This window comes from Papaver somniferum, unplaced genomic scaffold (assembly GCF_003573695.1).
Source record: "Papaver somniferum cultivar HN1 unplaced genomic scaffold, ASM357369v1 unplaced-scaffold_104, whole genome shotgun sequence".
Lineage (NCBI taxonomy): Eukaryota > Viridiplantae > Streptophyta > Magnoliopsida > Ranunculales > Papaveraceae > Papaver > Papaver somniferum.
The window spans coordinates 2434280-2449428 of NW_020619270.1; positions in this window are offsets into that span (position 1 = coordinate 2434280).

Sequence of the window (15149 nt, forward strand, 5' to 3'; positions counted from 1 at the left end):
GGGAAGAGCAACAGTGTACAAATCACAACCGCCAATCATATACTCCTAGAGATTGGACTTGCATGATGACACGATTTGGCAAGCTTACTGGATACTCTCCTTGGCCTAGCAAAAGCAACTTCATCTCATTGGCTCATGCCCAGGGGCAAACAAACACTTGGTTCTCATAAAATTGATCACATATGCGGGTCGGACCCTGTATAAAAATCAATGGATATTACTTTTGAATCTCGACCCGCCTGAAGTCTCTACTCAGCATGTGGGGAATTGTTTTGACCATCTGACTCAGAGGCCTCTTCACAGCATACCCGCTCAGATGAAAGCTGATCCTAAAAGACTATTTTAGGCCCAATTCTAAAGGAAAATCTATGTGCAAGCCTAATACTATTACTACTAAGCCTAACATGACAAAATATTAATTCAACAATCAGTATAGCCAAATCCAAACTCATCCAACATTGCTAAAACCCATCTGCATACAAACCCCACCATGATTTAAGAATCAATTTTATTCAATAATCCATACATTCATTCTCCAGTTAACAGGAAATTCCAAACTGCTGACTTAAATTTGTACCAAATTCGGTACCATGATGATCATCATTACCAAAATAGTATAACCCAAAACCAAAAACAAAGGTTAAGAGTATATAATTTACACTAACTAGTTCCTTGAACAAAAACCAAAAATTGTTCCAACCTAATCATTAATCTATTAGCAAACACAAACAACTACATTCTATCACCTGGCTCGCTTAGTCCTTGGAAATGGTTGCTCAGATGCAGTCGTTTGAGAAGCAGGGACTGCTGTTGGTGCTGGTGCTGCTGCTGGTGCTTTCCTTGCAGTTCTACCCTTAATGTCGTCACGATAGTAATCATACCTGGATGTCTTTTGCATGTCAAGTTTATCTACCTTCGGCAATTTATACTCATTCCGACAAATAACTGCCGTACTGAATTCCTCGTCGACTTCATCACCAGCATATTTCCAGCTTTGGGTAGGTGCACCTAACACAATAGACTTTTTTTTATTTTCCTGGTCTGGCACATAAAATATCTGCTTAGCTTGGGAGGCTACAATGAAAGGATCATCCTGGAGTCCCAACTTATCAATCTCAACCAAAATGTAGCCAAGTTTGTCTTTTGAGACCCCTGCTTTGGTAACCCATTTACACCTGAAAAGTGGCATTTTCAGCGTATGATATGTCAACACCCATATCTCTTGTAAAACACCATAATAACCCGCCAGATTAAGGGTAATCCCTGTTTTTTCTAATGTGCGTGTCAGTTGCTTGTACGTAAACCCCGCTATTCTGGTTAACGGAACCATCATGAGATTTTTTGCGAAACAGGTATCCATTGATGTGATATGCTTCGTATGTCTCTACTTGTGCATTCGGTGGGATTGATAGCCAAATTAAGTCATGATTGAAGTTTTTCCTAGAGTCTTCCCACTCACTCTCAACCTGAAATACATTATAAAGATTAGCCTGCGTCTCAACGCAAAAGTTACATATAGCAAGAGTGACATTTTCTACAAACTCTTACCACTTTTGGTAACCATTTGGCGAACTCTTCATGATGTTTTTGATCTAGCTGTCTATCAGTCATACCAAGATATTTATCCTTCAAAAAATTCCGGTGTCAGCTGGACAGTGCAATGATTAATGTTATTATCTTTACAGAAATTCGGACACAGAATCAAAAACTAAATAAAAAATGATGTTATTTGGTTAGATCTAGTTATACTTACTCAATGTAAGGTTCAACTTCAGGAGAATTCCGCAATACATAGAAATGTGCTTTATCAAACAGATCCTTATCAACACGAGGAAACTTAGGATTTGACATTGGTTTTCCCCTGAAAGAATAAGATCTTCGCCAGTGTCAGATGTGTTGAGTTTGTCTGGTGGAATTCCGATTGTATCATTCATGCTTTGTTGGTGCTCACTGATAACCTCAATTGTCTCTTCCGTAAGGTTCCCTTCAGCAATGCTTCCTCCAGGTCTGTTTCTGTTTCGCACATGCCCTTTAATGACCTTCATGCACCTTTCAAACAGATACATCCATCGAAAGAATACATGACCACAAATTTGCACTTCCCTGGTAAGATGCACAGTTAAATGCACCATGATGTCAAAAAAGGATGGAGGAAAGTATTTCTCGAGCAAGCACAATGTCACAACGAGATCCGACTGCAATTTTTCTAGCTCCGCCACCTTGATTTCTTTGCTAGATATTTCCCTGAAAAAGAAACAAAACCTGATAATAGCATATCTTGTTGGCTGCGGCATACTTGATTTAATCGCAATGGCCAATAAATGCTGCATTAGCATGTGATAATCATGGGATTTTAGTCCGATAAGCTTTCGATCTTTTCGATTCACCAGGGTTGAAAAGTTTGAACAATACCCTTGTGGAACCTTTATCTTGGATAATGTTGCACATAACTTTTCCTTTTCCTCCGGGCTTAATGAGTGACATTCTGCCTTTAATATATATCCCCCTTTTCCATTTTACCGAGGTTGCAACTCGTCTCTAAAACCCATCTCCTTCAGGTCCATTCGAGCATCAAGGTGGTCTTTCGATTTAAATTCATGGTTCAACAATGTTCCAACGATAGTCTCGCATACATTCTTTTCGATGTGCATGAAATTTATGCAATGGTGGACAGCATGATACTGCCAGTAGGGGAGGAGCCTGAACCATATATTGAACTTTTTCCAGTAGGGTCTTTCGGTCTCCTTCCCCTTCTTTGGGTCGATGGTCTTTTCAATTCTCTTCATAGTTCCACCTCTTTCAGGGTTATCCTGCACGAATTCCACCACAATGTTCTTCCGTCCCTTTCCCCATTTATTCTTTATAGACTTTACCTCATTGTATATTTCTGACGGGGTCATAAGTTCCGGAGCCTTTTCATTTTCTTCTTTTCCGTTGAACTCCATCTGACTTCTGAATGGATGATTGTATGGTAGGTCTCTTCTATGCCCGGTATAAACCTCTTTTTTACAATGTTTTAGCCTGACATAGTAATTATTTCTCCCACACACCTTACAGGCGTCTCGTCCCTGGTAGGGGCAACCACACAGTGTACCGAGAGTCGGGTAATCATTTATTGTCCATAAAACAACCACACGTAGAGTAAACATATCATGTTTCAGCGCATCAAAACATTCGACTCCCTCAAACAATTCCTTGAGATCCTCGACAAACGGTTCTAACATAACATCAATGTCCTTACAAGGCCCCCCATCGATAATTAACGACAGCATGGTGAACTTTCTCTTCATACACAACTCTGGTGGAAGTTTGTAAATCACTGTAGAATTGACCACACACTATGCTGTTTTTGCATGCCTTTGTTTACGTCAACCCCGTCAGCCGAAATTCCTAGCCGCAGATTTCGAGGATCATCACGAATTACGGGATATCTTTCGTCTATATTTTTCCATGCTGGTGAGTCCGCCGGATGCTTTAAAACACCCTCTTCTTTCTTTTTGGTTTCGTGCCACAATAAATATTCGACAATTCTCTTTGATTGAAACAGCCGTTTCAGTCTTGGGATAATTGGGAAATACCACAAGACTTTTGCCGGAATTTTTTCATGCACCCTTGGGTGGTGTCGTCAACTTTCCATATTTATTCCCCACAAGTGGGACACTTGATATGATCATCGTAATTCTTCCTATAGAGAATGCATTCATTGATGCATACATGTATCTTTTCGTAACCTGAACCCAAATCTCTCATCACCTTCTTAGCTTCATATGTACTTTTCATCATCTCATTTCCTGGAGGTAGCATGGATTTTAACGGTGGTAGAAGTTTATTAAAGAACTTTTCGGAAGCTCCGTGCTTGCTCTTCAAGTTAAACAGTTGACACATTGCAGATATCTTTGTAAAATCCGCACATCCTTCGTATAGGGGTTTCCCAGCATCTTTGAGTATCCGTTGCATCTTCTCAAAATCCTTTGAAAATTTATCTCCTAATAAAGCGCTAACCATTTCTATAGTCTTTGCATCATGTGTTGGTTCATCATAGTGCAGACCGTAGCTGCCATTACCATCCAGAAGTGTCCAACTTGATGACTCATCTCCTTCTCCGTGCTTAGTCCATACGGCATAATTTTGAATGAATCCAGAAGAATATAAATGAAACTTAACTTTACTTGCCTTACACACGTAGAGGTTGAGACATTTTACACATGGACATAGAAACTTAACTTTGCCCTTGTCGTATGGTTTCCGTTTCCCATTCGCAATATCCTGTTGGTATGTATGCGTAGCAAACTTTATAAATGCATCGACTCCGTCTTGATAACGTCGTTCGATTCTATCGATATACATCCAAGATTTATCCATTACTCTAGGATCCATTATGAATTCTCAGATACCTGGACGGAGAAAAAACTTATCAACATCTTGTGAAAATGTTAGTGGTCCGAATAAAACTACGAAATAATAAAACTTGTCACAAAGAGTAATCACAAATCACAATGTGAGTTCAGTTATCATATATGAATCATACAAATAATCATAGGTTATCTACCTCATACAGTTGCATGTGAAGACAATATTTACCCTACTATGATCATTAGAGTTACAATCTCATTTAACAAAGGAGTACTGAAAAGAATTACTTACACGGTCGATCCGATTAATCCGCAAAGCAAAACTGACAGGGGAATACATGGTTTATCCAGGATATGAATCAGATGATCAAAGTAAACAACTTGTTTTGTTTTCTAGGGGGAGGTTAGAAGATTTAAGAGCAGAAACATGAAATGATTTAAGACGAGAGAGATGAACACAGAGGGTAAATGGAGATTTGGCAATATCTTTACTAATAAATAATTTGGCAAAATATTTAAGTGTATATCGTAAATAATTTGGTAAAATAGGAAGGTAAAGATCCTTCAATTTGCATGCTACACGTTCTATGTTTAGAATTTTCTCAGTCAAATCTTGTTATCCTGCTGCATAATTTTCTGCTTTGACGGCTCTAAAAGATGCAATGAATATTCATTCCATCCTGGAGATTTTTTTTGTTCGTACCCGAATGCAGAAAATAAATCAAAATGAATCAAAAAAAATATCAAAATGATAGGTAAAAAGTGGAGTATGTGGTGCTTCAGTTGTTATAACGGTACTAAAGTAAAAAACTATCTTTGTATAAAGTGGAGTACGTGTGGGTGCAGTTGAAAAAAAATCGTAAGAACTGGAAGAATCTATGGCCCCAATTAGAATTAAGTGAACTAAAACACACTACTCTGTCCAATTAGAATTAATATCTAAAACCAAAGCTTGATTCATCCAATTAACATAATAGGTTTGATCATTGATGGATTTTATTAAAGTTTGACAATCTGATTCAAAGATAACATGATTAAAGTTTGTGCCAGGGTAACAGCTGCCAGCATAGCCTTACATTCCAGCTCCTCAGCTTCGACTCCTATCTTCATTCCTCCATTGAAGCATTGTCCTTGCACCCGAATGCAACTACCTGCACAATTCCTCACTATTAGCCCTATTCCACCTTGTAATGAATCAGACTTAAAAGAAGCTTCAAAATTTGTAAGCATTATCAGGAGGTTTCCATCTTAGCGGCTGCACAACCCCATTAGTAGAAGAAACAAGATTAGTTCCAGGAGGCACAAGTTTATTAATGCCATTTATTGACATTGTCCTATTTGGAGTTATGTTCTGAAAAATCTTTGAACATCAAATAGTCCAAACTGATGCTTCAAATGTCCTGCACCAAAGGTAATATTATTTCCTGCAGAAAACCAAGAGATAATCTAGCTCCTAAATGAACAATGTTGTACCATAATATTACTAAAATTGATATTTAAAACCAAACAAATAGATCTAGCATAACCACATTCAAGGAATAGGTGATTACTGGATTCCACAGGATGATTACACAAACTGCAATGCAATTCAATATCATTTCCATATCTATCTAGTTTATCTCTTGTTGGGACTATATCTTTTAAGCACTTCCAAACAAATAATTTAACTTCCACAAAGCTTTCCATACCAGTGGAGAAACAAAATTAGTACCTGCAAAAGTATTAGATGCACTAGACAACACATTATAGACACTCTTAACAGAGAATTGGCCTTTGCTATCTGGAAGCCAAATAAGAGTATGGAGTCCAATTCACCCACCATTGAGTTCTGGTGGTACTCCGTAGCTGGTGGTACTCCGAAAATATGAATACTATGAAGTAAACGATTTCATCAAATGTGAATGCTTCCCCCTTTTCCTATAAGTAGCGCGCTTTAACGGCTTCGTGCTACAAAAACAACACACAAACTTATTTAGTTACATATAAATTGAAAAAAGTATTGTGCCGAATAAACCATAAAGATACGTACAAGTTTTAGAGGGGACAAGCTCAGGTGTCTTGCATGCCAGATCCGGTGTTTGATTTTACAAAATCCAGTTACCGCATCTAGGATGATGTTGTGCCAATTAGACTAGAGTACGTGTTCGATTAAAGCTTTCTCTTGGGAATAGCTGTGACCCTACAAGAATATAGTTTATTTATTCCTGAGAGAGAATAAACAGGGAAACCAAAGGGATTAACAAAGAAACCAAAGGGTCAGAGAGCAAAAAAATTCAGAGAGAGAATTTGTAGAGGGAGATTACTGTTTTCTAGAATTTTTCTCAATCAGATCAAATCAATCAAAATGGCTGGTGATGATGATCAACACATACGAAAGGGTAAATCCCCCATGACTGAAGAGCAACTATTGAAAGACTTAGAAGAGAAAGAAAGACGTGAAAGGCTATCAGCCACTATGCAGATGATTGGGCAGATGACCAAGGATAATCTGGAGAAGGTAAACAAGAGAGTAAATGACTTGTTATATGATATTGAAGTCCCTAAACTCTGGGGAGAGATGCATGCTGAAGTGGATGTAACCAAAGCGGAAGAGAAACCAGTTGAAAAGAGAAATCAGTTGAAAAACCGGTACAAATTTTGCAAAACAAGCGTCCTTTTGATCTTTTCAAAGATGAAGAAGAGGAGGAGAAGTTCTGGAAAGTGCATGCTAAAAAGATTAGGTTGGCTGAGAGGGCAGTAATGAAGAAAGAAAATGACAGTGATGCTTCCGAAGATGAAGAGCTTGATGCTTTTTTTGGGTATCGAAGTGATACAGAATCTGCTCACAAAGAGTGAAGATTGAGGATTTTCGCGAAGATGAGAGATTTGGGATTAATGATGCAGTGTTATCCCAAAAGACAGATTCCGAAGCGGACGATGCAGATGAAGATGAGGAGGAAGAGTGGTTTAATGAGGAGCAAGAGGGGTCTGGCGAGGAAGAAGAGGGGTCTGATGATGAGGAAGAGGGGTCTGATGAGAAGGAAGATGAATCTGATGATTCTGATTCCGAGTGATGGGTATGACAATGAGTAAGCCTTATCGACATTTGAATTCTTATGTAGAGAGATGGTGTATTTTTGGGTAAGTGCTCGAATGGAAATGATGCATAATGTTAAGAAATAACTATTATCAAAGTACAGAGAAGAATTCGAATGGAGAGGGGTCTAATGCAAATGGTAAGTCACTGAATCATGTTTTCTTTTTTGGTTATGGCAATGGAGACTGAAAATGCAGGGGAATGTTATGTTTATTTTTCTTTTTTTCTTTTTCTTTTTGATATTTAGATTTTTTGTGGGTAAGATGGTGAAATACTTGTAAATGGGTATGTTTAAGTTTATGAACATGTAAATGTTGCTCAACACTGAATGAACAGAACGGTTGTAACTTTTTTAAATGCAATATGATGAAGTCAGCTTATTTATATTGTCCAATAATTGTGCGTCGATAATGTTGGAGATGCAGGGTGTATTCTAGAAACTAAAACTACAATCAAAGAACTGGATCATGTACAAGACTAAGATGTATTGAAAACAAATGCATACTGACAACAAGTCACTTTTAGAGTTTTTCTATCCAGTCTAATTCACTTGATAGAGAGGCATATACAAACCTAGTCTTAATCTACAATCTGGCAAAGGGAAAAATTATGAACATCCATATATGTTTGATCTTTATATCTTCTGTCAAGTACATGACTAATAATAATTGGCTTGCGTTGGTTGCGTCGTATTCGACCTGCACATAATTGACATGAACACTACTTGGTGGAGCCTTATGCACACCTAATTTAATTCTACAATCTGACAGTGAATACAAATCACAGTGACTCCTGAGATGCTGCTTCTTAAAACAGAATACAAGTTTTATCCACCAATGCTGACATCACACAACCAAATACTATGTATGAGTTTAAGATCATCTGTCAACTGACATATAAAACTACTTGGTGGAGTATTAAATCATGCAATTGAGATGTTCATAATCACCAATACATTCTCAAAACAGGATATAATTCACAACAACATAATAAACATAAAATCTGAAAGATAGAGATGTTCATAATCACCATCAGAAATTGTACCATTCAAAATCAGTAGTGTGTAACCTCCAATTTGTAAAATCATTAAACCCCCAAGTGAATGAATGAGAAATTCCTTAGATGAAGATGACCAAGATTTTCATTTCCAAAATTATGAATCACTATCAATACTTCTATGAGAGATCGATTAAACTTAAATCTAGGCCTGAATCAATCTTTCACAGAAGAATCAATTGATTCATTGTTGTTGATGAAGTTTTCTGCAGATGAATCTCCAAAAAAAACCCAAATGAATCTTACATGAAGATAACCCAGATTTGCATTTCCAAGATTATGAATCAGTGTCGATACTTCTATAAGAGATCGATTGAACTTAAAACTATCCTTAAATCGATGTTTCACAGAAGAGTTGATCGATTCTTTCATGTGTATAAGCTAACTGCCTTATACAAAGCTACCCCACAACAACAGGTATCTGAAAATCACTGAGAAAAAAGAAAAAATAAATTAACTAGGACTACAGGAGAATTATAGCAATGTAATCATGGGCCACCAAAAAAGCATTATAAATAATCTAGTGTATCTTTACCTTGTAAGGTCCCCTTAATTGAAGTAGAAACCTATGAATTGGTTTCCTCCTTGTATGCCCATCATACTAAGCCTCACACTCTCGTACCCGATATCCAAATTTATGGAAGCCTTGGTTAATACTTTCACCTGCAAAGAATCCAGAACATGAAATAGATATAATGAAGACACTTCCATATTTGAATGTTATTCCAATTTCATAAGATAAACAAAGGGTGATACCAATTTCTGTTGAAGCATATTGTAACGAAGCATAAATAGATAATGTGCAGGGTAACTAGAGCAGACAATTATAACTAAGAAGATTGGTCCATTAAATATGTTGATGCCAAGTTTGATATAACTAAGAAGATTGGTCCATCGAAACGAAGAAGTGACTCTAATATACATAGGACTACCCTTATTTAGTGCCCATAAAGTGCTTCTATCCTAGAGAAAGGTTGTCACTGAAGTGCATGATCCTGATACATTAACCTATATTTCTCAATCCATCTCATTCTTGTACCTTGCTAAGAGTTCAGATCACCTTTCAAAGTTCTATGTTTGAAAATGATTTTAAGAGAAAAACAAATGCACTAAGTAACAAATCGAGACCCGCCTTAATTTATAATCCTAATCAAATACCATCAATTCAACATGTTTAGACTAAACAATTGAAGCCATTTGTCTAAACCATCAACTTTCTTTGATTAAAAAGGGAAAAGAAAAATTAATGAGAAATCAACAATAATGGACCACAGTTCATATCATTATAGCAAAGAAGGTTTACCGGAATGGTGATCACTATCCGTTGGTATTAGCTCATGAATCAGCACCAGCAGAACACACGAAGTGCCTTTGCAGAGGAAGTGAACCTGCACATGTAAAAAGCATTCACCAAACAATTACTTATCGTTTTTAAATAAAACCAATACAATTCAAAATTTTCAATAATAATCACTCAGTGAGAAATAAGAGCCTAATAACTATGCGGGAAATTAGTTGATGCCCCAGTTTTGGGTCATCCTTCCACAAAAACCTGAACAACTTTGGGTTTACACATGAAAGTAGAAACCTGCAAAATGAAAATACAACCCCCGGAAAATGTAAAAGTTATACCAAATTATCATATGCGACCCATTAATCTTACCTCAAATTGTTCTTCAATCAGAATTTTTTTACCCAAATCTGAAGTTTGCAATCTTTGATTAGAAAAAAATTAATTGGGATCTCCTGAAAAATGGTTGATGATTCTATGCAAAGTAATCATCGTGGAATTAATTCAATGAATTCACCCAGTCTTCGATTAGAAAGAAGAGGACTAACTTGGTGATGGTGGTGGTGGTTCGTCCAATTCACCCAACTTTGAATTTAAGGTTACAGGTTAGAGAAGATTGAATATTCAATCAACCAAATCCGAACTCTGTACTTTAAGTCGAAAATGAGTGATGGAGATTTTAGGGTGTGAAAATGATGAAGATGAAACTGGATTTCGACGAAAAAGAAAGGATTCGAGAGATATTACTGCTGCTGTTCGTTTGGGAGAAAAATTATGTCTCAGGCGCTGTTAACATAGTGTTGGTAGTTGCCCATGCTAGCTGCAGTTCAAGATATGGCCCATCTGTTAACTAATTAAAATTAAATAAATATACACAATTGTACAGGGACCTATTATGTTTTACCATTTTTTGATTTTAATTGTTGGTCAGGGACTTGAGATATGGCATGATACACGAGTCAAACCATGCTCCAGTTTAAGATATGGCCCATTTGTTCTGATTAATCAAATCAACATATTGCAGTACACTAGCGTCACATAATGCCTGTCAACATGTGCTGGCTCTTCCGGATTTGCAAACGCGTAAACTCTGGTAAACCGTGCATGATCAACAAGTGCTGGTGTCTATGAATTTTACAAAAAATCAATTATGATTGTAGTAATAATGTAGTAGGAAAAATTGTGTCTGAGATTCAATAAGGAAGGACTATTTTGTTAAATAAGGAAGGGAAACTTTTAATTTTAACAAGTATACTATCTCATTGACATGAATGCTTAACGTGTCAGGATATTTAGACATTTCTTTAGGGTTTCAACAAGATTATAGGCGTCTAATTAGAACTGACAATCAATAGTATAATCCTAGAATCCTAATGCAATATTTTTCTGTTGGGTCTCGCAAAATCCGCAAAATCGCACTTTCCATATATCACCTTGATTTTCGTTTGTTATATTCATGGTAAACATAACCCACCCACTATATTTAGATTTGCATACTATATATTTATAGAAAAAATAATATATTTAGCTAGATTTGGATCCTAGAAATAAGAAATTAGATACCTCGTTCATAATTAAAAGAACGAATGACTTGAGAGGATGAGTTCTATTGAGAAATGTGTTGTTCCTGCCAATGGTCTTGTTAATAATGATCCTCCTCCTCCGAAGGGCTTTGCTTCATGGGATGACTTTGTGGAAAACATTGGTGATATACTAGAAGAGTATGTCGATGAAGAATGGGAATTAGTTCATATTAAGAAAATGATCCATGTTGAAGATGATCCTCCTCCCAAGGGTTTTGCTTCTTGGGATGCATTTGAGAAAATCTATGGTGAACATTTGGATAATGATTATAATGAATAAGAACATGGGAAGCAACCAAGACGAGCAAATTTATGGCTGAGCACTCGGCATAAACTAAATTCAAGTTTTTTACATTATTTTTAGAATGCTAATTTGTTTGTGTAAGAAAAATTATGTAGCAGTCAAAGGCCTACTATTCAATTGTGCTCTCAATTCTGATTTTTTTTTTTGGTTAAGTTTGTCAGATTTGGCATTGTAATTTATGAAAAATTTGGCTATATTTTTCAACTCTGATACAAGACTCAGTACACATTCATGATCCTATCACTTTAACAGCAAAGCCACATCAAAGTACAAATTCATGATCCTATCACTTTAACAGCAAAGCCACAACAAAATCATGGTTAACCCTAACTCTTCAGATCCAAATCTCTAAGCCAAGCCCCCTTAAACACATTACTAGTTCATTCTGTTTTATGAAAAGATTGATACTCCAACAGATGGACAATGGACATAAATTAAACAACATATGCACTTGGAATCTAAACAAAATATTGCATCCGTAAATATTAAACATTCACAAAAAGTAAACTTACAAGCAGCTTTACAATCAGACTAATTAAACATCAAAAAAAACATATATACAACTAAACAAAAGATGATGGAACAAGATGTGATTCAATACCATTCTTGCATAGCACAACCATGAAAATAGAGGAATAAATCAGTTAGAATCTCCTTCTTCTTCACTGCTGCTATCGACAATCGTAACCACATCTTTGTATGGCCAATCATCATCATCATCATCAATATCATCGTATTCATCTTCATCCTCAAGCGCTGGCCCAAACCAAAAGAAGTGTTCTGGATCATCTAAATCATCATCATCATCCTCCTCAGAATCATACTCATCATCCTCTTCATCGTAAACAACATCATAATCATCATCCTCTTCATCTCCAAAATAAGAAACAACCTTGCAACCAAAATAACCAACAATCTCGTTGTCTTCATCATCAAGAAGAAGAAATCAGAAGGAAGTTACTACTATAGCAGTCATTTTCTCTGGTTTGATACTAAAACTTTCAGTTTTTGATAATGAAACCCTAGGTCCAGTTTAGAGAGAGAGACTTGGAAAAGAAAAATCCGAGTAGTAGTGCTCTCCTAGTCTCCCTTGTCGTGTTTTATATCGTGACACACGTTTTCACTTTACGATTCAACCTCTAGCTTATCCACGTACAAGCATGATAACTTGGCTAGTGAACAAGTATAGCTTTGGAAAATAAATAAACACAGTATGTATAAAATAAAAAAATTGGGTGGAAAATTAACATCAAGGAATTTGACTTGGAAAAAATATAAATTGGTTTACAAGCTCGTCCAAGAGTGACATCGGTAAAAATGGAAAATTAACATTAAGAAATTTGTCTCGGTGGAAATACTCCCCGGAAACTTAGATTTGGACGAAAAATTCTTGGTAAGATCGTGACATCGAAATAAATAAAAATTGGTTTAGAAGCTCGTCCAAGAGTGACATCGGTAAAAATTGAAAATTACCATAGTTAATGACATCGAAATATAAATTGGTTTACAAGCTCGTCCATGAGTGACATCTGAAAAATGGAAAATTAACATTAAGCAATTTGTCTCGGTGGAAATACTCCCCGGAAACTTAGATTTGGACGAAAAATTCTTGCTAAGATCGTGACATCGAAATGAATAAAAATTGGTTTAGAAGCTCGTCCAAGAGTGACATCGGTAAAAATTATAAATTACCATAGATCGTGACATCAAAATATAAATTTGTTTACAAGCTCGTCCATGATCACATCGTAAAAATAGAAAATTAAATCAATTTATCTCGGTGATCTCCGGAAACTTAGATTTGGATGAAATATACTTGCTAAGATATCTTGACATCGAAATAAAAATCTGGGGTTTAGAAGCTCGTCTAAGAGTGACATCGTTAAAAATGGAAAATTACCATCAATCAATTTATCTTGGTGGAGATATGCTAGAAACTTATATTTGGACGATAATCACTTGCTAAGATCGTGACATCGAAATAAAAAATGGTTTACAAGCTCGTTCAAGAGTGACATCGGAAAAAATGGAAAATTACCATCAATCAATTTATCTTGGTGGAAATACTCTCGGAAACTTAGATTTGGATGAACTATACTCTCTATGATCGTGACATCGAAATAAAAATTGGTTTAGCTGAATAAGCCATGTCCAAGAGTGACATTGGTAAAAAACTTGGATATCGAGTCTTGTCGACGAAGCCAATCATAGTCGTTCGTGAATTCATAATGCCGACCAATCAAATAAACTAGTTACACCTGATAACCTAAGATCCCGAAACATCCTTACCAATATTATCGACTGATCGGTCCGATACGACCAATAATGCGATATTATCGGATATTCATATGTATGTATCACTGATATTTCATGTTTCGTCCAGATTAAAGGCACAAACATGATAAAATCCTATATTATCGGCCAATATTTAAAAAAATAAATACCGACCGATTCGTTTAATACAAATTTAATTGTAAGAGCTAGCTAGAATTGCTTCAAAGAATAAGAATTGGGATTTCAATCAAAAAAAATTGCACCAAAAAGCATTTATGATCTTCCAAGGCACTAACTAGTACTATATTATTAATTTATTAGTTTGCTTTTAAGAATATGTGAACTGGGAGTAAAATAGTGCAATATAGTTGACTAAGTAGTAAAGAAAAGATACTACTATATATCCAAGGCACTAGTAACAAAGGAATTAGCTAGTACAATAATAAGTACTCCAGTTTAGATGTTAAGCAGTAAACAATATAGATGTTAGGAAGTAAACAACAACAACACCACTAAAAATCGAAAATATCTTGAAAGGAAATCAAATTTCAAAAACGGTAGTGAGGCACAGTGGTTCACTTTAGTTATAGTAAGTTTAAGTTTGAGGTCGGAGGTTCGAAACTCTCTAGACCTTTTTATTTTTCTTTAAAATTTAGGCATTATGTGGCACAATGCTGATTTTATTTTGCTTGACCTATTTTTTTTTGGTCAGGACTCAGGGACCAGGGTATTGAGATATGACATGATGCCTTAACCAACTGTTAACTAATTAACAAATCAAATAATTATGCCAAATATACACGAGTGTGCTGATTTTATTTGGCTTATTGACCTTATGTTTGACCATTTTTTGTACACCTAACAAATCTCATCAATGTTAAGCCATTTCAGGTGTGAACACTGCCATTATAGATGCAGTACACCAGCGCCAAATCATGTCTCTCAACAGGTGTTGGCGCTGCAGTATCTACCAAAAACTCAGATATGATAATTAGTATTTGGTTGAACTTTCTATCAACCCCTTAATGGCAGATTTATTAGATATTGGCAATCGGAAGAATCTGCAATTAGGCTAATGGGGACGTACCAAATTAGTGGGGGGCGTACCAGTCCCAAGGAAAAACCATTTTTGTCTTATGATTTTGGAACCCACCACCCACTAATTTGGTACACTCCCATTAGCAATGTTGGTGTGCAGGAGTTATTATGATGG